This window comes from Sus scrofa, chromosome 10 (assembly GCF_054392235.1).
Source record: "Sus scrofa isolate SSC_HxYL_T2T_F1_AM1 chromosome 10, Sscrofa_HxYL_maternal_Yorkshire_Landrace_v2.0, whole genome shotgun sequence".
NCBI classification, from domain to species: Eukaryota; Metazoa; Chordata; class Mammalia; order Artiodactyla; family Suidae; genus Sus; species Sus scrofa.
In genome coordinates this window covers 6,331,991-6,356,954 of record NC_139392.1, presented here as the reverse complement: position 1 = coordinate 6,356,954, position 24,964 = coordinate 6,331,991, and the positions used below count along the sequence as shown (strand labels likewise).

The 24,964-nt window shown below is 36.5% G+C and overlaps 1 long non-coding RNA gene across 1 annotated transcript in view; it reads right to left on the bottom strand.

Annotated features, from left to right (window-relative positions):
* Positions 1 to 11,110: 11,110 nt before the first annotated feature.
* Positions 11,111 to 24,964, bottom strand: part of LOC102167499 (uncharacterized) — a 320,434-nt gene continuing 306,580 nt past the window's right edge. Inside the window, exons 12-18 of the long non-coding RNA XR_014817274.1 lie at positions 22,428 to 22,603; positions 21,180 to 21,553; positions 16,106 to 16,213; positions 14,437 to 14,569; positions 14,238 to 14,336; positions 13,092 to 13,182; positions 11,111 to 12,423 (exon numbers count right to left, since the gene is read on the bottom strand). This is a non-coding gene — a long non-coding RNA (uncharacterized LOC102167499). The remainder of the gene's footprint in view (positions 12,424 to 13,091; positions 13,183 to 14,237; positions 14,337 to 14,436; positions 14,570 to 16,105; positions 16,214 to 21,179; positions 21,554 to 22,427; positions 22,604 to 24,964) is intronic.

Below are 24,964 nucleotides of genomic sequence, written 5' to 3'. Positions count from 1 at the left end.
AATAAATTCAGCAAAGTGGCAGGATATAAGATTAACATTCAGAAGTCAGTTGCATTTCTGTATACCAGCAATGAAACATTAGAAAAGGAATACCAAAAAATGATACCTTTTAAAATTGTACCTTACAAAATCAAATACCTCGGAATACACCTGACCAAAGAGGTAAAGGACCTATATGCCGAGAACTATAAAACTTTAATCAAAGAAGTCAAAGAAGATGTAAAGAAATGGAAAGATATTCCATGTTCCTGGATTGGAAAAATCAATATTGTGAAAATGGCCATCCTACCCAAAGCAATCTACAGATTCAATGCAATCCCTATCAAATTACCCATGACATTTTTCACAGAACTAGAACAAACAATCCAAACATTTATATGGAACAACAAAAGACCCAGAATCGCCAAAGCAATCCTGAGAAACAAAAACCAAGCAGGAGGCATAACTCTCCCAGACTTCAAGAAATACTACAAAGCCACAGTCATCAAAACAGTGTGGTACTGGTATCAAAACAGACAGACAGACCAATGGAACAGAATAGAGAATCCGGAAATAAACCCTGACACCTATGGTCAATTAATCTTTGACAAGGGAGGCAGGAACATCAAATGGGAAAAGGAAAGTCTATTCAGCAAGCATTGCTGGGAAACCTGGACAGCTGTATGCAAAGCAATGAAACTAGAACACACCCTCACACCATGCACAAAAATAAACTCAAAATGGCTGAAAGACTTAAATATACGACAGGACACCATCAAACTCCTAGAAGAAAACACAGGCAAAACACTCTCTGACATCAACATCATGAATATTTTCTCAGGTCAGTCTCCCAAAGCAATAGAAATTAGAGCAAAAATAAACCCATGGGACCTCATCAAACTGAAAAGCTTTTGCACAGCAAAGGAAACCAAAAAGAAAACAAAAAGACAACTTACAGAATGGGAGAAAACAGTTTAAAATGATGCAACTGACAAGGGCTTAATCTCTAAACTATATAAGCAACTTATACAACCCAACAGCAAAAAAGCCAATCAATCAAAGGGAAAACGGGCAAAAGACCTGAATAGACATTTCTCCAAAGAAGATATACAGATGGCCAGCAAACACATGAAAAAATGCTCAACATCGCTGATTATAAGAGAAATGCAAATCAAAACTAACATGAGATACCACCTCACACCAGTCAGAATGGCCATCATTAATAAATCCACAAATAACAAGTGCTGGAGGGGCTGTGGAGAAAAGGGAACCCTCCTGCACTGCTGGTGGGAATGTAAACTGGTACAGCCACAATGGAGAACAGTTTGGAGATACCTTAGAAATCTATACATAGAACTTCCATATGACCCTGCAATCCCACTCTTGGGCATCTATCCGGACAAAACTCTCCTTAAAAGAGGCACATGCACCCGCATGTTCATTGCAGCACTATTCACAATAGCCAGGACATGGAAACAACCCAAATGTCCATCGACAGATGATTGGATTCGGAAGAAGTGGTATATATACACAATGGAATACTACTCAGCCATAAAAAAGGATGACATAATCCCATTTGCAGCAACATGGATGGAACTAGAGAATCTCATACTGAGTGAAATGAGCCAGAAAGACAAATACAAATACCATATGATATCACTTATAACTGGAATCTAATATCCAGCACAAATGAACATCTCCTCAGAAAAGAAAATCATGGACTTGGAGAAGAGACTTGTGGTTGCCTGATGGGAGGGGGAGGGAGTGGGAGGGATCGGGAGCTTGGGCTTATCAGACACAACCTAGAATAGATTTATAAGGAGATCCTGCTGAATAGCATTGAGAACTATGTCTAGATACTCATGTTGCAACAGAAGAAAGGGTGGGGGAAAAAACTGTAACTGCAATGTATACATGTAAGGATGACCTGACCCCCTTGCTGTACAGTGGGAAAATAATAATAAATAAATAAATAAATAAATAAAAAATAAAAAAGGGCATAGTAAATGTTGCAGAATAGATACTGACTCAGAGACTTTGAAAAACTTATGTTTTCCAAATGAGACAGGATGGGGGTAGGGGAATGCACTGGGGGTTTGTGATGGAAATGCTACAGAATTAGCTGGAAAAAATCTCGGGTTGTCAACTGAGTATTTGAAGAAGCTTTGGTGTAATTTCCTCAGACATTACAACCTTCAGCATTGCCAATATCTCTGAACATTTCTCATCAATCTCTTGGGTTGCCTCCATGTTTTATTTGAAAAGAACTGTCAGCACTTGCAAAGCCTATCCTTCTCAAAATTTAAGCATCTGTCTGGCTCACAATGCTGTTGAGCGTTTGTGGTCACCTTTTACAAATGATAGCTTTCTGTGAGGGAATGTCCAGTTTGGAGCTGTAGGCTGCACCTCTTATAGTAGGGTTCCCCCCCACTAGGAGATACCTGGAGCACAGGTGGAGCACACCTAACCTATCAAAGGCAGGAAGGATATTGGTTTTCCATTTCAAATCGCTGTTATTTTAACTGTTCCTTATGTGAATTTCAAATGCCTAGCTAATTTCATCCCATATTGATTTCCTGGAATCAGTTGGCTTTTTTTGTATTTTATTTAAATATTGTTTTAAATCTTAATGTTTATATGGTTCTATATTAAGATAAATTTATCTGTCTGTGGAAAACATATTTACATTGGATTTCATCCAAAATTTAAAAGGTTTGTGCTTTAAAAATCACCATCAAGAAAGGGAAAAACCATCCACACAATCAGAGAAAACATTAGCTAATCATGTAACTTATGAAAATCTATTATCTAGGATACATAAATAGCACTTATAACACGGGACCCAATTAAAAAGTAGGCAAAGGGTCTTAATAGACATTTGTCCAAAGGAGATTTACAAGTGGGCAATGTGTCATGAAAAGATGCTCGACACTATTAGCCACCAAAGAAATGCGAATCAGAACCACAGTGAGATACTACCTCAAATCTACGGGGATAGCTAGAATCTAGAAAGTCAGGAACAGTGTTGGAATGAGTAAAATTGGAACTCATGTATACTACTGGTGGGAATCATGTTCAATTTTCACAACCTCCTTATTAATAATCAGTGTGTATCTCAAGAGACAAATCTTCATACCTCATACCTGCTTAAAATAAAAAAAAGCTAATAGCTTTAATATCCATTGCAAAAGCAAGTCATTTAGGAGAGAACAAGCTATCTTGATTGTTTCAGCCAATGGATTACCTCCTGTTTAAGAGGTGCAGCCATTCTGAATAATCCAAGGTGTGAAACCTGAATATGTAATCAAGTCACTGCGGAGTTTTAAGAATTCTGAGGCACCACCAATGAAAGGAAATAGACTGCTAATCCACATGGAGATATTTGTGCCATCATTATGAGACAGGCTAGAGCTAAAAACTAAACAAGAAGCTTCTGAAGGTTCTGAAGAAAATGGAAAAACTGTTAGAGAGTTTCTTAGATGACTGACAAGTCAGACAAGAGTTTAACAAAAGCTGATGTCACAACAATCTCTTGAACAACAAGTTCGCTTTAGTTTACCATAATCTTCAAGTAATATATGGAATTCTACTGGCAATATTTTATTCCCTTTTCACCAACATGGATCTCCATCCTCTGACAGAGATTTGTCTCTCAAGGGCTCTTAATGTCACTTGTCACTTAGCAGAGTCTATGTTTCTGTGTTGGCTGAACGTCATGTTCAATTTTCACAACCTCTTTATTAATAATCAGTGTGTATCTCAAGAGACAAATCTTCATACCTCATACCTGCTTTAAAAGAAAAAAAGCTAATAGCTTTTACATCCATTGCAAAAGCAAGTCATTTAGGAGAGAAAAAGCTATCTGATTGTTTCAGCCAATTTAAATTAAATTGAAATGCCTTTATATGGAACTCTGGCTGAGTGTGCTGTGGAAGATGAAGATGCTGCAGGATGGGGTTATTTTGAAGAAATGCCAGCTTACCCTCTGATTTTCATTCATCAGTTAAATCTCTTAAGTTCTTTGCCTTTTTAATCTATGAGCCCGTGATTTATAGCTCTACATGATTTCCCTGAATTTCTATATTTTGCTAAAATAATTTTACACCAAGCCGTATAAATAACTGAACATAGAACTGCAATACAATCAGTTATATGAGAAAGCTATATGTTATGCAATATAAAAAATCAGGGGGGTTGGTAGTCATAAAATATATTTATTTGGAAGGTGGCTACCTAAATCAGAATATAAAAACTTCCTTAGTTGCCCCTTAGATAGTCTCACTGTATTTCTTCAATCTAAGAAAGAAACCATACATTTTTTAATATTCTGAAACATGAGACATAAATTTCATACGAGAATGGCAGTGAAAAACTATTTTTGTTTTTGTTTTAAAGTGCCGAAATAATGAGCCATTTACTTGGTCATATGAATTGTCATTTGTAATAACTCAGAGTCTTAGAGAGAGCATCCATCATGAAAGATTATAATAAAGTAATAGTAACAGTTACAACAATAACAACACTGACTTATTGATCTCTGTGCCAGGAATTGTACCAAGTATTTTATGCACAAAAGTCTCATTTAATACTTTCAGCGGTGCACCCTCTAGATGTTACCCATCATGCTGCTCAGAAAACCAAGAACTAGGAAACCCAAATCCAAACTCAGCCTTCATGCTTAGAGCCCTTGCTCGTAACCATCACGGATCATGTTATCCTACTTCCTAGTAGAAGAGCGCTAGTGCAGACCCGAGTTGGAATAATGTCCCATGGTTAAGCTCCTGTTTTTATCTCCTACTGAATTTGATTACTATTCAATTCAATCAGCAGTTTGTTTCTACAGAGACATTGTTTTTCCTTGTCATTCATGCTGATCGCCTTGTCTGTTGCTGATGAGACAACTGCAAACTTTTTTTTTATATTTTCAAAAGAATGAATTTACTAACTTGCTTGAAACTGTCTTCAAAATGACAACTTCAACATTGATTCATTAAATGCAGTCAAGCAGATACCTGAATGTTATGTTTTCATTAAAAAACATGTATCGTGTATATATCCAGTCATAAAGATATTTTGAAATAATTTATTTATAACATGACTAAAAGTTCATGGCAAAATTCTGATTTTTATCTACTGGGAACTGCTTCTTTAAAAATATGCTGAAAGTAGGAGTTCCCGTCGTGGCTCAGTGGCTAACGAATCCGACTAGGAACCATGAGGGTGCGGGTTCGATCCCTGGTCTTGCTCAGTGGGTTAAGGATCCGGCGTTGCCGTGAGCTGTGGTGTAAGTTGCACAGGCGGCTCGGATCCCACGTTGCTGTGGCTCTGGTGTAGGCCGGCGGCTACAGCTCAGATTCGACCCCTAGCCTGGGAACCTCCATATGCTGCGGGAGCAGCCCTAGAAAAGGCAAAAAGACAAAGACAAAAAAAAAAAGAAAATGCTGAAAGTATAATAATGATCCTTGTTTGTATGCAAGCCTGTAGCTCTTTGTTTCTTTGTTGTAAACTTTTAGGACATATCCAGGTCTCTTCTTTTCTTTTTTCCCGTTTGTTTTTGTTTTTAAGAGGAAAATAGTCATTGAGTTTGTGTAGATTTATGTTCTTGATCTTGTCTTTTAAATTTAACATTGTTGAGGGTTTTAAAAAATGTCAGAGTACTTTCTTTTACCTTAAGTAATTATAAAGACCAAAAAGGCAGAAAATTTCAACCTAATGCACTCATTATACCATTTCAATGAATTCAATTTAATTATTTTATTTTGGATCTTCATGACGCCTGGCTACTAAAGCCTTGCCAACAATTTTCCTCAATTTCATTTCAAGCTCACGTGTGTATTTTTTTTTTTTTTTTTTTTTTTTTAAGGGCCGCACCTTCGGTATATGGTAGTTCCCGGGCTAGGGGCTGAGTCAGAGCCACATTTGCCAGCTTAGAGCACAGCTCACACCACAGCTCACAGCAACGCCAGATCCTTAACCCACTGAGCAAGGCCTGGGATCGAACCCGTGTCCTCATGGATCCCAGTTGGGTTTATTAGCCACTGAGCCACAACGGGAACTCCCCACGTGTGTATTTTTTTAACCATATTAGTTTTCTCTTACTAACCTACTACCACAGACTTAGCAGTTTAAAATATCACCTTCTTATCATCTTACAGTTTCGGGTAAGAGGTCTAAGGTGCTTACCTTTCTCCTCTGCTTGGCGGCTCATGAGGTTGCAGTCAAGGTGATGGTCAGGCTGTGTTCTCATGTGGTTGCCCTACTAGGAAAGAAGCCCCTTGTCTGATCACACAGGCAGCTGGCCAAATTCACGCCACGCAGTTGGGTGGGGGGGAGCCCAGCGTCCTGCAGCCTGGACTCCAGAGGCCTGTCTCAGCAACTGGAGGTGGCCTGCACTTCCTCGCCACAAAAACTTACTTTATCCATCAGCACGGAGAGCCTCAAGAGCAAGGTAGCCGGCAAGATGGAGTCTGAGCCGATGGGACGTAACCCTTTTGCTATATTCTCTTGGTTGGAAGCAAGTCACAGATCCTGCCCCTCTAAGGGTGTGAACTCTGGGAGGCAGAGATCCTGGGCGGCTGCCTTAGAGTCACTGTGCATTACACGAAACATAAATAAATGGACCTCCCAAAGGTCTCTTTAAATATGTACTCTCAGAAATGTAAGAAGCAATGCTAATTTGTTCAGGATGCAAAAGTGGTTATAACCAAGTGATATCAGATTAGAGCGAACATGTTAAATGTTGAAATACTAGCCATGTTACAATGAAATTAAGCATTCTTGTGTTTAACTACATTCTATGCAAGCTTATCTATTATAACAATAAAGTAATACACATTTGTTGATTGATTTGTAAAATCATAGAATTTGAACAATTTAAAACTCTACTTATCTGTAGGTTAGAAACATGTGTCCAGTAAAATCCCTGGCAAGGACCGTTTGTAAATGAATATATCCATGACTCAGCGATTGACGAAATACCTTAATTTTTAAAAATGATGCACACACATGCTCCGTATTATACACACAAATTAACACAATTTGTGGACTTTTATGATTATTAAACAAGTATTCCAAAAGGCTCTATTTTGAGTTTCCTTACTACAAAACCTGTTCAATTTGGATAACTTATTAAACTTGCAGGCAAAGGGGGAAAAAGCCAAAGGTTTTGGTCTGAAATATTAATTTGGAGTGTGATCAGGGAAAAAAAGAGATAAAAATTATTCGACTTTGAGTACAAGGACAGACAAGTCCTGAAGACCTGCCATGATGAAAAGATAAAGAATTGAGGCCCTTTCTACCCTGTCTCTGAGGAAAGGCTTAGGGGATCATGGTGATTCCAGGAAACACAAAAACAAAACCAGTACCAGCAAAATATGCTTAGGAAAAAAGAGATAATATGGAAACATGTTCTTCTAATGGGCGATCACGTCTTTCTTACTAAAGTTCTTAAAGTTTCACAGTCTTAAAGTGTTTTAAGATCTCAAACTTTCCTTGAACCACCCGCTTCCGTGTTTGGTTTTATTTTTTCTCCTCATTACGACTTCTTCAAGTATTTGGTGATTTGTCATAGGAAAGTTTGCCAATTAACAAAAACAACAACAATAAAAAAAAAACTCCTCAACAATGACTTTGAAAGAGCTTTCTATTGGTTAATGTAGTTAATACAAAGCTATCTTTTTACTAATCTTTGTAATTTTAAATGACTTAAATGACTTTTCATCTTAATATCACACATAGAAAATTTCAGCTACATAAATTCTACTTTTTTGTGGTCTTTTCTAAAAAGCGCTAATTCTTTGAATGCTTTGTAGTACTTGGATACTGCATGCTTAAAATATGCTAAATTGATACTGACATAAAAGTCTGTACATAAACATTACAAACAACAAAGTCAAACTTTAGGTAATAAGAAGTGAGTAGCTCATGTTTATATCAAGGAATAATTTTAAGTGTAATCTCTTTATCTAGAGTCTTACTGTAAACAGAGTTTAAAAATTTTTGAATAAAAATAAATTTGTGGAGTTCCCATTGTGGCGCAGTGGTTAACGAATCTGACTGGGAACCATGAGGTGGCGGGTTTGATCCCTGGCCTCGCTCAGTGGGTTAAGGATCCGGCATTGCCATGAGCTGTGGGGTAGGTTGCAGATGCGGCTCGGATCCCGTGTTGCTGTGGCTCTGGCGTAGGCCAGTGGCTACAGCTCCAATTCGACCCCTAGCCTGGGAACCTCCATATGCCGTGGGAGCGGCCCAAGAAATGGCAAAAAGACAAAAAAAATAAAACAATAAAATAAATTAAAAATAAATTTGTGACATCCTAAGTTTAACAAAAAATATTATATCTAGCTAAAAGATATTTTAGAACATTTTAAGATTTACAGACTTGAACACTTGTTTTTTTTGGATATTACAATCTCAAGTACTATCTTTTAAATTTTCTCTTCAAAAGTCATGATACGTATCGTATATTGTATATATAGGCAAAAGTCAACGGCTTTTGTGAGACTATTCTGTGAAAAATTTTAGGCTGTGTCTATGTTTGATATTATATTACATTAAAACTTATCCAGTCAATTTTCATTATTCATGTTAATTGTATTGTACAGAATTGCTACAAATCTGAACCATTTGCTTCTAGAGAAGTTCAGGGCAACGTTTTCATCTACTGACTGATACATAAACTTATATTGTGTGTGCTTCTGTTTAAAGATACCTGGATTTTAGAGGTATGCATTTTCTCTGTAAGACAGCACAGCCTGTTTGTTTTGAGAAACTCTATCCAATACCAGCACTACTATCGAGGGCCACTTTAGACAGTGAAATCACTAACTCAAGCACAAGATGTGAAAAACGGGACACAAAATAAACCACAAAAAGAGACTTCACATGTATGGGAGCTGAAGCAAGAGGGCTGAATAGGCTCTTCGTTTGACTTCAGCCGGTGATTTGAGCACAGCATGTCCTCGAATGACCACAAAAGTATCAAGCAAGTATTGCATCTGAAGATTCATTAACATCTTCCCACAACTCGATAGTTCTTTCTTTTTACCCCTGAGAATTCCATTGTGAGGATGTGACCCACTTACCCACGAAAGGGCACCTCGGTTGCTTCCAGGTTTCGGCTTTTATGAATGAAACTGCTTTGAACATTTGTGTGACTAGTCCTCTGTGCACATAAGTTTTCAACCATTTGAGTAAACACCGAGGGGCACTGCTGTTGGCATGAGACCATGGTTACCTACTTAAGAAACTGCAAAACTGAGAAACCATTCTGGTTACCACGTTTCACATCTGTTGCTTGGTATCCTCACCCGGCTGCGACTGGTGTGATGTTTCTTCTGTGGGTTTGTTTTTTCAGTCTAGCAGTGTAGCCTTTCTAATAGTGTGTAATACTAACTCATCGGCTTAAATTTTCAATTCCCTAGTGAGAAGAGATGTTGAGCAATACGTGTTATGTTTATTTGTGTGTGTGTATTTAAAAGCAGTATTTCCTAGAAGAGTGACTAGCATAGAATAGGTACTCATTAAATATTTATAAAATAAATTATGTGTATATACAACTAAGAACTGTATGTAATTTCATCATAAAAGTAAGTCCTTTTGATTGAAAATAAACTCTAAGTCCCCTGAATATCTGTATCTGTATTATCAGCTCATTGCCCAGCATTTAAAGCATATCTCATATCAATAAATTGGTTGAGGAGTTCCCGTCGTGGTGCAGTGGTTAACGAATCCGACTAGGAACCATGAGGTTGCGGGTTCGATCCCTGCCCTTGCTCAGTGGGTTAACGATCCGGCGTTGCCGTGAGCTGTGGTGTAGGTTGCAGACACGGCTCGGATCCCGCGTTGCTGTGGCCCTGGCGTAGGCCGGTGGCTACAGCTCCGATTCAACCCCTAGCCTGGGAACCTCCATATGCCGCGGGAGCGGCCCAAGAAATAGCAACAATAACAACAACAACAACAACAACAACAAGACAATAGACAAAAGACAAAAAAAAAAAAAAATAAAAAAATAAATTGGTTGAAATTAAATGATATGGGCAGAGAGGGTACTATAAACAAACTTAATATGAAAAATGTTTGTAAACAAATTTGCGTAGCTAGATCTTTGAAAAGATGTTTATAATATTTTTTGATATTTGGAACTGAAAAATAAATGCATGCACAAAAAATATATTCTGCTGAAATACTCAATGCATTAACTGTTATATCTTTTTTATTTTCCATATGGCATCATATCTTGTTATCAGGGTTGTTGTAGAAATAAAAGATGGTGAAATCTACAGGTCTCTCATCATTGATTCAAGCACAATATTAAGTGCGCAAAATACTGCTGTTGCTACTATAATTAGCATTTTTAACAATTCCTTTTGATCACGTATCAACTTCCTGTCTTAATTAAATTTTTCAGCTATTCTCTAGGTGAATAAATCGCTTCCACGTTTGGTCCATCTTTTACTCTTTTACTATTGTCTTAGTATCTTTTATCCCACTATATACCATCATTCTTACAATTTTTTTTTTTTTTACTATTTCTCTTTTTGAATAACCTTTTGTTTACTTTAAAAATAATATATTTTTATAAAGATAGTTCTGTATCAGTATAATCAAGCTACTTTATAAATTTGTATACATTTTCTGTAAATTTCTCCTTTAGTTTTGTGGTAACCATCAGCACAGGAACTCTCAATACGTATGTCCTAAGAAACGGTCATGTTAAATATACCATATAATTTAAGGTATAATCTTTTCATGGACTGAGCACATAGGGATACTTATTTAGTTCATGGGTGATTTCCAAAATCAGATATGAAAAGAACTCATGTATTTGTTTTAGTATATTGGACAGTGTCTGTGACAAATAAATATTATATGTGATAGTTTAAATAGTCTCTAAGCACAAGACCTTGCAGTGCAATGACTGCCTCCTACTTTTAATACGTGAAATAAACTTCATGAAATATATTTTAAGAATGTATTTATTTGGAGTTCTCTCGTGATGCAGCAGGCTAAGGATCCATGCTGTCGCTGCAGCAGCTTGAGCCACTGCTGCGGTGTGGGTCTGATCCCTGACCCAGGAGCTTCCATACGCTCTGAGCATAGAAAAAAACAAAAAGAATGCATTCGGCTTATATGCAAGAAAAAAACTTTTTATATTTTAACACATGCACTGATACATCTAATAGGTAATTCTAATATTACATTCAAATAGCTTACCGACTGTTTAAGATTAATCGTATTCATTTAATTTCCTCTAAAATATAGTGATTAAATGTTTTATTTGAAAAATGTCTAGGTCTTTCTGGACAACATTGGTGGCTTGGTAATTATATGCAGATATTAAGCAACATTTTTTTTAGGAGTTTTGCCTAGAATCCCGCGGGGATCCACTCTACCTATATAAAACAATATCCATCTTTAACTACATCAGCATATGGAACGTGTATTAGTTATTTATTGCTGGATAATAAACCATTCCAAAATTTAGCATCTTAAAAAAAAAGAATCCTTCTTTTTGCTCTTGGTTCTATCAGCAAATTGAGCTGGGCTCCTCTGTACAATGCTGTGTTGCTATCATGTGTGACCACTCATGAGTCAACAGTCACCCGGCAGCCAACTGAGATGGCTTGGTTTAAAAATGGCTTCACTCACAGGCTTGGCAGGGTTCTGGCAATTGGCGGGCAGTTTCCCTCAGTAGTCTTTCATCATCCAGAATGCTGAGGATACCTCCTAGGTGAGGGCCATCTTCCCAAAGGGTGAGAGTGACGTTCAAGTCCTTTTGAGGACCGTGGACCCAAATCCAGCAACTGTTACATGTCACATCCTATTGATCCAAACCCAGGCCAGATTTAAGAATACGCGGGGAATGGACTCGACACATGAGAGACACGTGGTGCAGTCACATCACAAGAGTGTGTATTCTGAGACGGGAGAATTCGTGACCACATTCCCCGTTCACCAGAGACTGTAGAGCACGGCATTGCTTGAGCATCTGCTCTATAAACTGGGTTCTGCCACCCCCACTTTCATCACCCAGGGAAGATGGCCTAATCACTCTAAGACAAGGTCTACTCGTTTGGAAAACAAACATAGCTGTTTTGAAGATTTAGTGCGGGAGTTTACATAAATGACTTAGCGCAGCTTCTACCATAATTACAAAGGTTGATTACTGATCATGACTATTTCCAGTATTTTCTTGGCGGTTTATACCATCTTAGATTGTCTTTACATTTGGCTAAATAAAAATGTGGCTTTCTCACTTGAAAGAGGAGCATTTTCTTCCAAAGATAGCAAAATACCCAAGTAGTACAATCATGGCATGAAAAAGTAGTAAATAGCATGAAGCAGAGCTAACCTCGTTGGCAGCAACTTTATTATTTCTGTCACCTACGCCTGCCCGTTGATTACACACTGGAGACTGAATCCACTTTGGTCAGTTAAATTCAGCTGCATAGAGGAAGGAAACAGATTATGTATCTTTATGACCTTCTTTCTCCTTTCATGGAGACTGCGCACATTTTTAGACCTCACTGCCTCTAACTCAAATGTGTTGCTTTCTCTTCGAATATTTTCAGAATTTAAATGGACACATTATGTGCCCTTCTACATCAGGACTCTTCTGGTTGCTAGGTACATAAATTCAACTCGAACTGGCTTTAAAAGACGTGAATTTATTTTATCACCATCTGTTATATCAAGGCATATACTGACCCAGATGTACTTTCTGACTCACTAATAAGTCAGGACATAGACTCAGCCTTCTTCTGTGTCTTTCTATATCTTTCTCTTTCTTACCTTTTGCCCTTCTGTTCTCCATTGCATTGTCAGGAAGGCACTTCAGAAATGTCATAACTTGTAATTACAGAAAAAACATTTAGCTTTAGCAAAAGTCATAGCTCAGATGGGTAACTTGGATCAGGTTTATGCCTCAGCCCATCACTGTGAGCAAAGGTGATCATGTCCTTTGAGATTGAGGAACAGAACAGTATTATTTTACATAAAATCAAGTCACTGTTTCCAGAGAAAAGTGAAAACGGACGCTATACAACAAATATAATACAACAAATATACACTAACCTTTTACCCTTAGCATAGACAAGAGTTTTTCAATTTACCATAGATTGAACTTGGACAGTTTTATCAAACTTCATATCCATTTCATTTCTTCTTCCATATCTTCACCAAAGATGGAAAATCACCAGCCTCCTGGAAGAAAATATTGCTTTTTTCATTCTTAACTTTACCCAATATTTCTCATGTATCTGACTACTATGCATTGACCACCATGTCTTGTTCAAATTCCAGAACTTTTTTCCATTTCCATGAGGCTTGGAAGCAGCACAATCTTTTTTAAAGTTTTACACAATCCATCCAGGTATAAGAATTTGTTTCCCTCAATTAAACCACATCTGTATTTTTTTTTATTTAGATAATAGCCCTCACTTAATAACTGAGGAGACAATAAAAATAAATTTGATATGGTTCATTTGGTGAAAAAGGAACACAGTAATTTTGTGACTGCTTCCATTGTTTTAAATCTTCACAAAAATTTACTTCAGTCTAATCCAAGTAGTTTAAAAAGGATAAAAACTTGCAAACAAATCACAAAACATACAGAAACATTCTTTCCCCTAGGATTTTTAGTGACATATGTATGTATATACTAAAGACATATTTTAAGTTTAGTGAATAATTATTTATGAATATAATAATTTTTACACTACATTCTCATAGAAGAACATCATTTGAGTATTTCGATGTCATTAAATGTACTTCAAATACCATAATGATTTAACTGTTTTCCCTGAAAAATACACCAATAAAAAACATTATTTTTGTTTTCTGAATTTCCTTATTATTAAAACTATTTTGATACATAGCCTTTAATAATACATTCATGCATTATACACATTTTTTTAAGATGAGTGTTTCCAGCATAAAAGACCATAGTGACTTTTCTGATAGCCTTTATTTTTTTTCTCTCCTGCCCAGTATTACATAAGCACTTGATAAACCAAATACAACTGATGCAAAGAATAACAAGGCCAACAAAAACAAAACAAAATAAAAGAAGACACCAAAACAACACAAAATATCTGAAATTCAGTAAGAATTTCACTGGAAAGTTTTAGGAATTTTCCTTCAGCTAATAAATGACAGAGGACTGACATTCTCAGGGAACTACTACTACATATCAGGGTCCAAGAAGCTGAAATGAAATTTGGACTGTAACACAACCATCCCATGAATTAATAACTCACTTTTATCTGCAAAACCCTAGAGGTGGCTTTCAATGTATTGATTTTCTTTCCTTGATATTTCAGCCAGGTTAGATTTTGGGAGAGTGCCTCCTTTAACTTCTGCAAGGGAAGAACAAAGATTTATGATGTTCCCATTTAATCAACATCTCAGGGGTAAAAGATGGGCATTGTCTTCTAGTTAAGTAAACTAGAGCAGTACCTTTGTGAAAAGAGTTGCTGAATTTATTCTAGATGCCGTTAGTCATTGTCTCCTTGGTTACATAATAGTTGCTGAAAGAAGACCAGTGGGGGAGAATTCTCTTCTACATAAAGCCAACAAGAATTGCGTGTCTCTGGGACAAGAAATAACATGTAATACCACTGGGTTTTATAATTGTTTACAAGGCTATCTCTTAAAGTTAACTTCCCCTGAGGTCAAAATTTAATGAAAACTTAATCAAGAAGTATGCAGGAACTTCTCATGCAGGAACTTAATCAAGAAGTATGCAGGAACTTCTCATATAGTTTAGGTGTACTGATCTTACATGTTTCTTTCCTTATCCTTGGAATTTTAGAATTTGAAGACATATATAATCACACATGAATACTTGTGTACTTGGATCCATAACATTTTAAAAATATGAAATCAAATACATATATATTTATATATGTATACATACACCTATAAAAGATAATTTTAAACAAGTGCTGCTATGCCTATTACTGTTCATTATTACTATTGCTGCTCCTGCTGTTACTACTGATATTATTAACAATACTATCACTACTGATAATGATGCAGATCTACCAGTTGATGGTTTGCTAAAGTTCTAAGCATAAGTGTTTAATTTTATCATTTTTCCCATATTGGTTAAATGAGTATATTATTTTTCTCCATTATTCTATTAACACTTTATATTACATTTCTGGTTTCCAAATTCACCATATTTTTTCTGGAATAAATAATTTTGCCTGTGATTCTATTATCATTTTAAATTACTGCTGAAAATAATTTGCCTAAATTTGGGTTATGATCACTGCACCAATGCTTATGAGACATATTTTTTCTGTAATTTCTCTTACATATAATGTTGCTGTTAGTTTTATTATCAAAGATAAATTGAAAATCAGTTTGTAAAAGAAAACACAGTAGAGTATTTTCATGATCCTGGAGTATGCAAAGATTACTTAAACTGTGTAAAAATGGCGCTATATACAAAAGAAACAAAAAATGAATTGTACTTAATTAGTAATATCTCTTACTCAAGATATACCATTAAAACATTAAGATGTTCTATCACATATATCTGAAAAACTCATATAAAGAAATATTTTAAAATTCCTATCAATAATAGAGAATAAAGAACCTGACTTTTTAAACAGCCTTCATCCTTGATCAGGTCTGCCTAAAAAGATATAGTGGTGCCTCAAAAACCCTTGGAAGACTGGCTCCAGGACCCCCAGTAAATTCCACAATGCACAGATGCTCAAACCCCTTACATAAAATGGTGTTGCATTTGCATATAACCTAGTCACATCCTCCAGTACACCTTAAATCATCTCCAGATTACTTACAATACCTAACACAATGTCAATGTTATGCAAATAATTGGCAGTGCCTGGCAAATTCATGTTGTGCTTTTTGGAACTTTCTGTAATTTTTACTCTTGAATATTCTTGATCTGCATTGGTCAAATCTGTGGGATGCAGAATCTGCGGGTATGGAGAATTGGCCGTATATTCAGATAGCCAACATGTATGTATTAACCATCATGGGCATAAAAATCAAACCTACCATGACACCAACACACATACGAGAACAGATACAATTTAAAAGGTTGATAATACCAAGAATACGATAGAATATAAAGCAGGTGAAAGTCACTTACATTGCTGGTGAGATTATAAGTCATTTAAGTCACTTTGAAATTTTGCTTAGTGGGATTTACTGTTGCTAAACATGCCATGCTCATATCCAGCAATTCTGATCCAAGTGTCTAAGAGAAATGAGGGAATATGTTCACCAAAAGATGTAAAAAATAATTTCAAACAGTTTTATTCTCAATAGTCAAAATCGGATATGGACTATGTGTCTTTCAACAGAATAGATACATTGTGACATGTTATATTACTACAATGGATACAAACAACAAAAACAAAAAACAGACTACTGATATATGCAAAGACATGGATTAATCAAAGAGACACTGTATTAAGTAAGCAAAAGAAGGCAGACGAAATGACTAGTAATTAAAGGGTTTTAGTTATATCAATTCAACTAATTGAGGTTTTAAAGTGTTAAAACAGGTATTACGTTAATTGTAAATTAATTTCTTAAGGGGACACTGGAAAATTCTAGACATATGCTATAACTATAATTTGCGTATTTTCATTAGACTATAAATTTTACTGAGCTGTACACTTAATATTGTTTATTTTACAAGCCATACTGTATGCATTTGCAATCATAAACTAAGGAAAAACAAACATGGCATCCACTGGTAATCTCGTTGATTTTTAAAGAGTGAGGAAGCAGGAAATGCCTAAATCTCCTTGGTATGCTCTTCAGTGGTCACGGGAGGGGAACAGTTCATTTCCCACACTTTTTGTTTGCCTCACCTGATACTTTCAACTAATGTAACAAGACTGTACACAGGCCACAGTGTTCCTGCCTTACTGATTTTCTCTGTACTATAAGCAGGCATGATGATAGGAGAGTTCAGTTGATTTATTGCCATTAGACATTTTTTCCGCTATAAATATAAATATTTTTCATATGTAGTTTGCTGAGGAAAGGTTAGGAAGCACTCATGTTTACCATTTTCTCATTTTCTTATTTCTGGCTCTGTCATGTCTTGAATGTTTATTTCATTGGACATCACAGGTGAGTCAGGAAGGAGAGAAGTAAGTTAGATGTAATTTATATAACCTGATTCGTTCTGCAGCAATACTGTTGAAGATTTTTAGCAGAACTGTCATTTATGGCTTAGGGAAAACATGTCATTCCAGTAAAACAAAGCCAGACAGAAGACTACAGTAGTGGCTGCATGCAATCAGAGATAAATCACGTTAAGAACACCCAGGGAAAAATCCATGAGGATTTCCAGCTTTATTTGCTGCAAGTTTGAGTGGATATGGGTTTTTCTGCAAGGTGGGTTTGCACTGAGAGATGGTTTTAACGGAATTCTGAATAAACACAAGTGAGATGAGGTAAGAAGCAGAGATTGTCTGGACATACATGAGATATCAGAATTGAAGCAGAAGTAAGGCACAGAAAAATAAAAAGGGAAACAAGTGAAGGAGTGGCAGTTCATTGGTTGGGGAGACAAAGAATAAAATGATCCTTGATTTCAACTCCATTTGATGAATATTTCCTTAAATGTGAGAACATTAATATGTAACAAAAAAATTAAAGCATGTCTGTGCAGAAATATAACATATTTCCCTATCTCAGTCATATATCTAAGTTATATATATATAATTACTTATTATGAATTGCAATTCATATTTTAGTTAGGATTTAAAACTATATATAAGCCTTATATTTTAGGCCTTGGATAAATTTTACATTGTTTCATTTATAAAAATTTTTCATTTAAAATGTTTAGTTGTGGTATTCTAAACTTTACAGTTTGACAGAGTCTAAAAATAATAGGAAAAATTTTGGGAGTTCCCGTCGTGGCGCAGTGGTTAACGAATCCAACTAGGAACCATGAGGTTGTGGGTTGGGTCCCTGCCCTTGCTCAGTGGGTTAACGATCCGGCGTTGCCGTGAGCTGTGGTGTAGGTCGCAGACGCGGCTCGGATCCCACGTTGCTGTGGCTCTGGCGTAGGCTGGCGGCTACAGCTCCGATTTGACCCCTAGCCTGGGAACCTCCATATGCCGCGAGAGCGGCCCAAGAAATGGCAAAAAGACAAAAAAAAAAAAAAAAAAAAAAAAAAAATTAAAAAAAATTTTTTTTCTAACATCCTTTACTAGAAGTAAAAACAAAAACAATACAAAAAATCTAGTAAATAGTGCAGAAAAATTAAAACTGAAGCCCTGAACTCAAAGTTGAATGCTCATAAAACAATTTAAAAATTAATCTGATCCTTTTAAAATGTATACAGAAGCACTCTACGATACGGAAAGCACAGAACTACACTAAAAAGAAAATGAAAATGAGGGTTAACCTAACAGTGGTAACTGCTACGAAATGTATAGAAGATATGCACACATATTCTTTGATATATGTTTTACATACATATACAAGTGTACAATTTTACAATGTATTTTAACATTTTAACTATCTTAAATAATCTAATAATCTACTATTTTATCTATACAAACTATTGCCTTTTTTTTACAGAAGTAGTACATCATATTTAAATAATCTCCAAATTTTAGCCACATGCAGTCTCTGATTTCTGACATTCTAAATCCAAATGTAAAATGTCTTTGAACACAATATATTTATATAATTTCACGATAATATTCTAAAGATAAATTCCAATTTTAGATATATCTCTCTGACTCAGAATTCATTTACTGTGTGTTAGAAGGGAGAAACTTTGTTTCATACAGGGTGACAATATTCTTAACATTATATAACAAAGACTGATTTTTTTTAAACTTCTGTTTTGAAAGGTCTCCTTTTACAATGTGTTTGAAAACAAACTATCTTTATATACTAACATGCATTCTCTTGGGTCAAGCTATCACTCCTTCACCTATTTTCACCTCTACCATTCATTCTTTGCATAACTTGCTAGAAAGTACTTATTATCTACATACCCGCTTATAACTGAGGACAATAGCTATTAATATTTCACGGTGGCATGTCAGTATATAGGACCCTAAAGACAAAACAAAGCACTACTTCATCTGTGTTAATTTAGAAGTACGTTTTAATATTGTACACCTCAATGAAACTATTATTAAGACATTAGGTTCTACAGATTCTCCAGCTAGGAAGAAGAAGAAAAACAATAACAACAACAAAACAGCAAAGAACACAGAGATTCAAAAGGATTCAGAAATGGCAGAAAATAAAAGCAGTGACTTGCTGGGAACAAGGAGAAAAACACAATAGTGAATTTAAGATAGAACAGATGCAGATAAAAAGTTGGGGATGAGAAATAATTTAAAAACCAGGACATTTCTAGGGCTGAATTGTGTTTATTTGACATTTTTAGAAAAGGTGGGTAGTAAGAAGAAATAATTTTAAAGATAAATGCCAATGTTACCATCTTGAAACATATAAAAATATTCGGAGACAAATTAATTTACGACAGGAATAGGCACTGCTGCAGCTCCTGATATTTCTGGTTCTCTTCCCCTCACAGCTACAGGGCAGATTTCACTTCTCACTCCCCTGAAGTTTGGTGTGATTATGTCACTTGTCTTAGTTGGGGAAACCTGTGTTACTCCTATGACGCAAGCACACTTAGGAGCTGTCGGTAGCCCTGATGGCTTTCTCTGCTCAATTAAGACTGATTATAAAGGGGTTGCGATGTGAAGATGACGGCATCACACAGGTAAAAAGCCCCGGGACTGCAGTGCGACCACCTGAAAGGCAGGTGCCCTGGGGAGTCAGCAGGACCTGACTCTACGGAGATTTTGTATGAACAAGAAACAAACTTGTACCACACCCAGCCACTGGGGGTTTTTCCACACTCTAGCAAAAGCTCGCGTAATGAACAGAGAAAACTGTATTGCCAGTTTTCATATGGAGGCATGTTCTGTTATGGCAATGACGTATCATTTTAAACTGTGAGACGACTTCAAATTAAACTATGCCACTGCAGTAATAAGATTTTAGTAAAAAATAAATATTCTTAAGCTAATATAAAGAAAGATTTATTTTCTGCTATACCCTAGCTTCCCTTCATTTTTTTTTTAAACCTGGTGTAACTGCTATTAATAGAACTTGTATTGTTATCCATATAATAATGCAATATTTCACTATTAATTTAACAGAAACAAAGTAACACAGAAAATAAATTTGTCCTCAGATGCGTAAGTGTGCAAATTCTATTTTATATGTTCATGGAGACTAATTCAAATATTGAGAAATAGGAGTTCCTGTTGTGGCTCATGAACCCGACTAGCATCCACGAGGATGCATGTTCAATCCCTAGCCTCGCTCAGTGGGTTAAGCATCCAGCATTACCATGAGCTGCATTGTAGGTCAAAGATGTGGCTTGGATCTCGCATTGCTGTGGCTCCAATTCGACCCCTAATCTGGGAAATTTCTCATGCCACAGGTGTGGCCCTAAAAAAAAAAAAAAGAAAAATTGACAAATAGCATCACTCTTTACACATAATGGAGCAACTGGTGAGTCAGTTTAAGAAATTAATTTATAAGTAAGTATTACAAATGATAAACATCCCAGAATACTCAAGAAATCACATTTTTTCTTCCTTGCAAGAAGCCAAAATTATCATGTTTTATTAATATCTGCATCATTCAAAAGATATCCAGATTAAGTTAATCATAATGTGATTCTGAAACATCTAACTCAATGAAGGCATGGGATTGTGTTATTTATAAGACTTCCGTAATACTTTAGAAAACGTCTAGACTGTGCATAGTGCTGAATGATGTAGAACCGATATTGTCAAACTCGGCGTATTGCTCCTATTTTCCTAAATTCAAAGAAAAATGTTAACACACCCATCACTATTTTTCTGAACAGGCCATGTGCAGGTGACTCTGGGTGACGCCCCTCAAAGGTCCCGATCTTATTGAGGAGCACCTTTCGGAAGGCGGTGTGGTTTCAGGTCCACCTGCTCTGCAACATTTCCTCAACCAAGTTCAGCATGTACGACAGCATGAGCCGCCTATTACAAGCCCAAGTGCTGAGCACCCCCTGGGAAAGCAAAAGCCAGGAATCTTTCTCATGGTACAATTCAGTTTTTTTTCCTCATATCCTATTAGTTGTTTATTCCACAACTTCACTTGCGTTTAAACCCGTTTCTTACCTCTTCACTCTCAGAAAGGTCACTGTAGCTCCCAGTCTTCAGAAAAGATCAAGACTCACCGGTACTCAGCCTTTCTGACCGCCTACATTCTGTATCTGTCCTTTTTATACCTTCCTTCTGCTTCACTGGAAGAAGCTCATGGTTCACGCTCTCCCTCTGCCATCTTCTCGGACGCCTTGCTGAATGAATGATCAACTTGACCTACAATTATTCAACTACTCCTTCTACACGGGGCTGAACTTTTGTAATATCAGCATGTTTTGATATTTCTTCCTAGAGTTCCTGCTGCAGTGGAATGGGGTTGAGGATCCGGCGTTGCTGCAGCTGTGGCACAGGTTGCATCTCTGGCGTGGATTCAACCCCCGGCCTGGGAACTTCCATATGGCACAGGTGTGGCCAAAAAAGAAAAATAAATAAAATTAATGTAAGGAAATAAATACATACACAAATAAAGATTTCTTCCTAAACGTTAAGTTAAAAAAAAAAAAAAAAAAAAAAAGAGGAGTTCCCGTCGTGGCACAGTGGTTAACGAATCCGACTAGGAACCATGAGGTTGTGGGTTCGGTCCCTGCCCTTGCTCAGTGGGTTAACGATCCGGCATTGCCGTGAGCTGTGGTGTAGGCTGCAGACGCGGCTCGGATTCCGCGTTGCTGTGGCTGTGGCGTAGGCCGGTGGCTACAGCTCCGATTCAACCCCTAGCCTGGGAACCTCCATATGCCGAGGGAGCGGCCCAAGAAATAGCAACAACAACAACGACAACAAAACAACAACAACAGCAACAACAAAAAAGAAACTCTCAATTCTATCTTGTCCCTATTTTCCAGCAAAAGGCCTTGGCAAACAAAAGAAAAAAAATGTATCTACATTCTGGGCCTCCAATTTCTTCCCTCTAATTCATTTATTAAACCAATTGATTTTTCAAAATTTTAATTAACAAGACAGAATAAACACCGCTCTACCTGTAAGTCATATTTGAGAAAACAAGTGGACAATTTCCAATCCTTACCTTATTTCCTCTATCTTTTATATTGACTAGACTGTCCTTAAAATTTCACTCTGCTGTTCCTGCTGTGGCAATGCCTTCAGGCAGTTTTAGTCTTTCATATGTTATAGCCCCCTATTACTCTTATTCATGGTAAACTTTTAATCAGTTCACCCTTTAAATACTGATGTATCTCAGACATCCATCTTCAGTTCTCAAATCTTTTTATGCCATTTACTTGTCTGATTCATCAAGTTTTATATTACCTCCAACTCCTTGTGTGTAACTGTTAATTGACATTCACTCCTTCACTTTATTCATCTATTGAAGACTTAGGAAGTGCAAAGCAATCCTCTGTGGTTGGGCAACATTGCAGAAACCAATACCAAAATACGTCTCTGTCTTCAAAGGTCCACCAGTAAAACGCACATCAACTAAGATGCTAAAGAGTTGAAAAATACATTACTGGCTGCACTTAGACTCACTGTATTTAATTTAAGGGGTAATTTGTCATTTCCTTTGCTATCAATCAGTTGTTCTCATTTTTTAAAAATTGTTATAATACCTTTAGTAAGTTGGTCAAATAACCTCTGCTGTTACTCATTTGGGAATTTCTCATTCTGGTAAAAAATTGTTAGCAACTTATTTAAGTTTAGTGAAATGTCAAATAATCCTTTTTGGCATGAAAATCACATAAAACTGGAACATTTCCAGACAATAATTTCAAAAATGCTCTATCCACAGCAGATTTTTTTGGTAAATATTTTATCACCCATTTTTTAATTACATCTTTAAGAGTTCAGGGTGTTTCTCTTTTCAAAAAATCCTTATGAGTTACTGTAATACTGAGCTACTTGCCAATAAAAACATGAGCCAACAAAATTATGATAGTTTATATTTTTGTGAAAGAAGGCATGCACGACTTTTTCAAGCTTCAAAATTCTTTGAAACCTCCAATAACATTAATAAGCCTCAGTGCAGTCAAACCACTTTCATGACTTTCCCATCTCTTTTGTTTTTTAGACTTTAGGCTTTTCCTTTTCTTTTCTATTCTTTTCTTTTCAGAGCTGCACCCAGGGCACATGGAAATTCCTGGGCTAGAGATTGAATCAGAGCTACCAGCTGATGGCCTATGCCACAGCCAAGGCAACACCAGATCCAAGCCACGTCTGCCACCTATGCCACAGCTCGAGGCAACGCGGGATCCTTAATCCACTGATCGAGGCCAGAGGATTGAATCTGCATCCCTATGGATGCTCTAGAGGTCCTTAACCTGCTGAGCCACTATGAGAATTCTGTGAATTCTCATTTCTACTCTCAGTCTTAAATAAAAATGAATCTGCTTTCTGTATTGAAGAAAATTTAGGGCAGTTTTAGGTCCACAGCAAAACTGAGAGGAAGGCACAGAGACTGCCTGTATACCCCCACCTCAACACAAGCATGGCCTCCCAATTCGATTGGTCCATTTATTAAAACTGATGCACTGGCCTTGACACAACATAATCACCCAGATTTCATAGTTCAGTCTTGGTGTGGCACACTCTATAAATTTGGACAAATGTGTGTGACATGTATCTATCGTTCTTTATCATACAGGATATTTTCACTGTCCTAAAAATTGCCTAAGCTTTGCTTATTCATTTTGCTCCCCAACACCTGGCAAACGCTGAGCTTTTCAAAGTTTTGACTTTTCCAGAAAGTCATATGGAATCACACAGTATGTAGCATTTTCAGACTAGCTTTTTTCTCTTAATAATATACATTTAAGTTCCTTCTCTCTCTTTTCATGGCTTGATAGTTAATTCCTTTTCATCACTGAATAATATTCCACTGTCTCAGTGTGCCACAGTTTATTTATCCATTTGTCTACCAAAGGACCTCTTAGCTGTGTCCATGTTTTGACAATTATGACTAAAGTTGCTATAAATATCAGCGTGCTGGTTTTTATATAGACACAGGTTTTTAACTCATTTAGATAAAGGCCAGGAAGCTCCTACCTCTTTTTAACTTAAAGGTACTACTGCAAATATTTTTAAATTAAAAATTAACCTACATAAGCCCCATGGGAGAACTGAAATGGACACGATATTAAAAATTATCATATATTATTTACATTTATTTTTATATAAGTAAACAATAGTGTATAATGTGTTTTCTCTCCCCACTCAGTGGATTTCCTTGCATAACACACTATACTACAGCAAATCTTACTCTAAATCCTGTCTGGGTACTAGTAAGACTAAGTGTCATCATATAATTTTCTTCTCCTTAAATAATTTAAGAGTTTCCAACACTTTCGAGCATAACCTTTCACCTCTTTATCTTAGCAAATAATGGTGTCAACCATAATGAGTTTAAAAAGGTATTTTTATTTTATTTTTTCCTCCGACCTATCTGAAATGTATTCCTTAACTTCCCACATAACAAATTATTTGCAGTTTCTTCAAAACGTCTAATTTTTTTTCCACATTTACAGGCCTTTGGCTGTGCCAGTAGCTCTTCCTGTCCCAAGAATTCCTTCATCTAGCTATTTCTCAACTAAAAAAATTTGTTCAAGCATCTCCATGTTTCTAAGACATTCTTTTTGACTTGGATGGGAGTTAAGTGCCTGTGGCCTGCCTTCTTGAGCATTTTCCTGTGTTTTGCACGTTTATCACACTGAATTTTTTTCCTTGCTTTTTTAGGGCTGCACCTGTGGCATATGGAAGTTCCCAGGCTAGGGTAGAACATGAGCTATAGCTGCCAGCCTACGCCACAGCCACTGTGGGATCCGAGCAGTGTCTGTGACCTACACCAAGGGGCA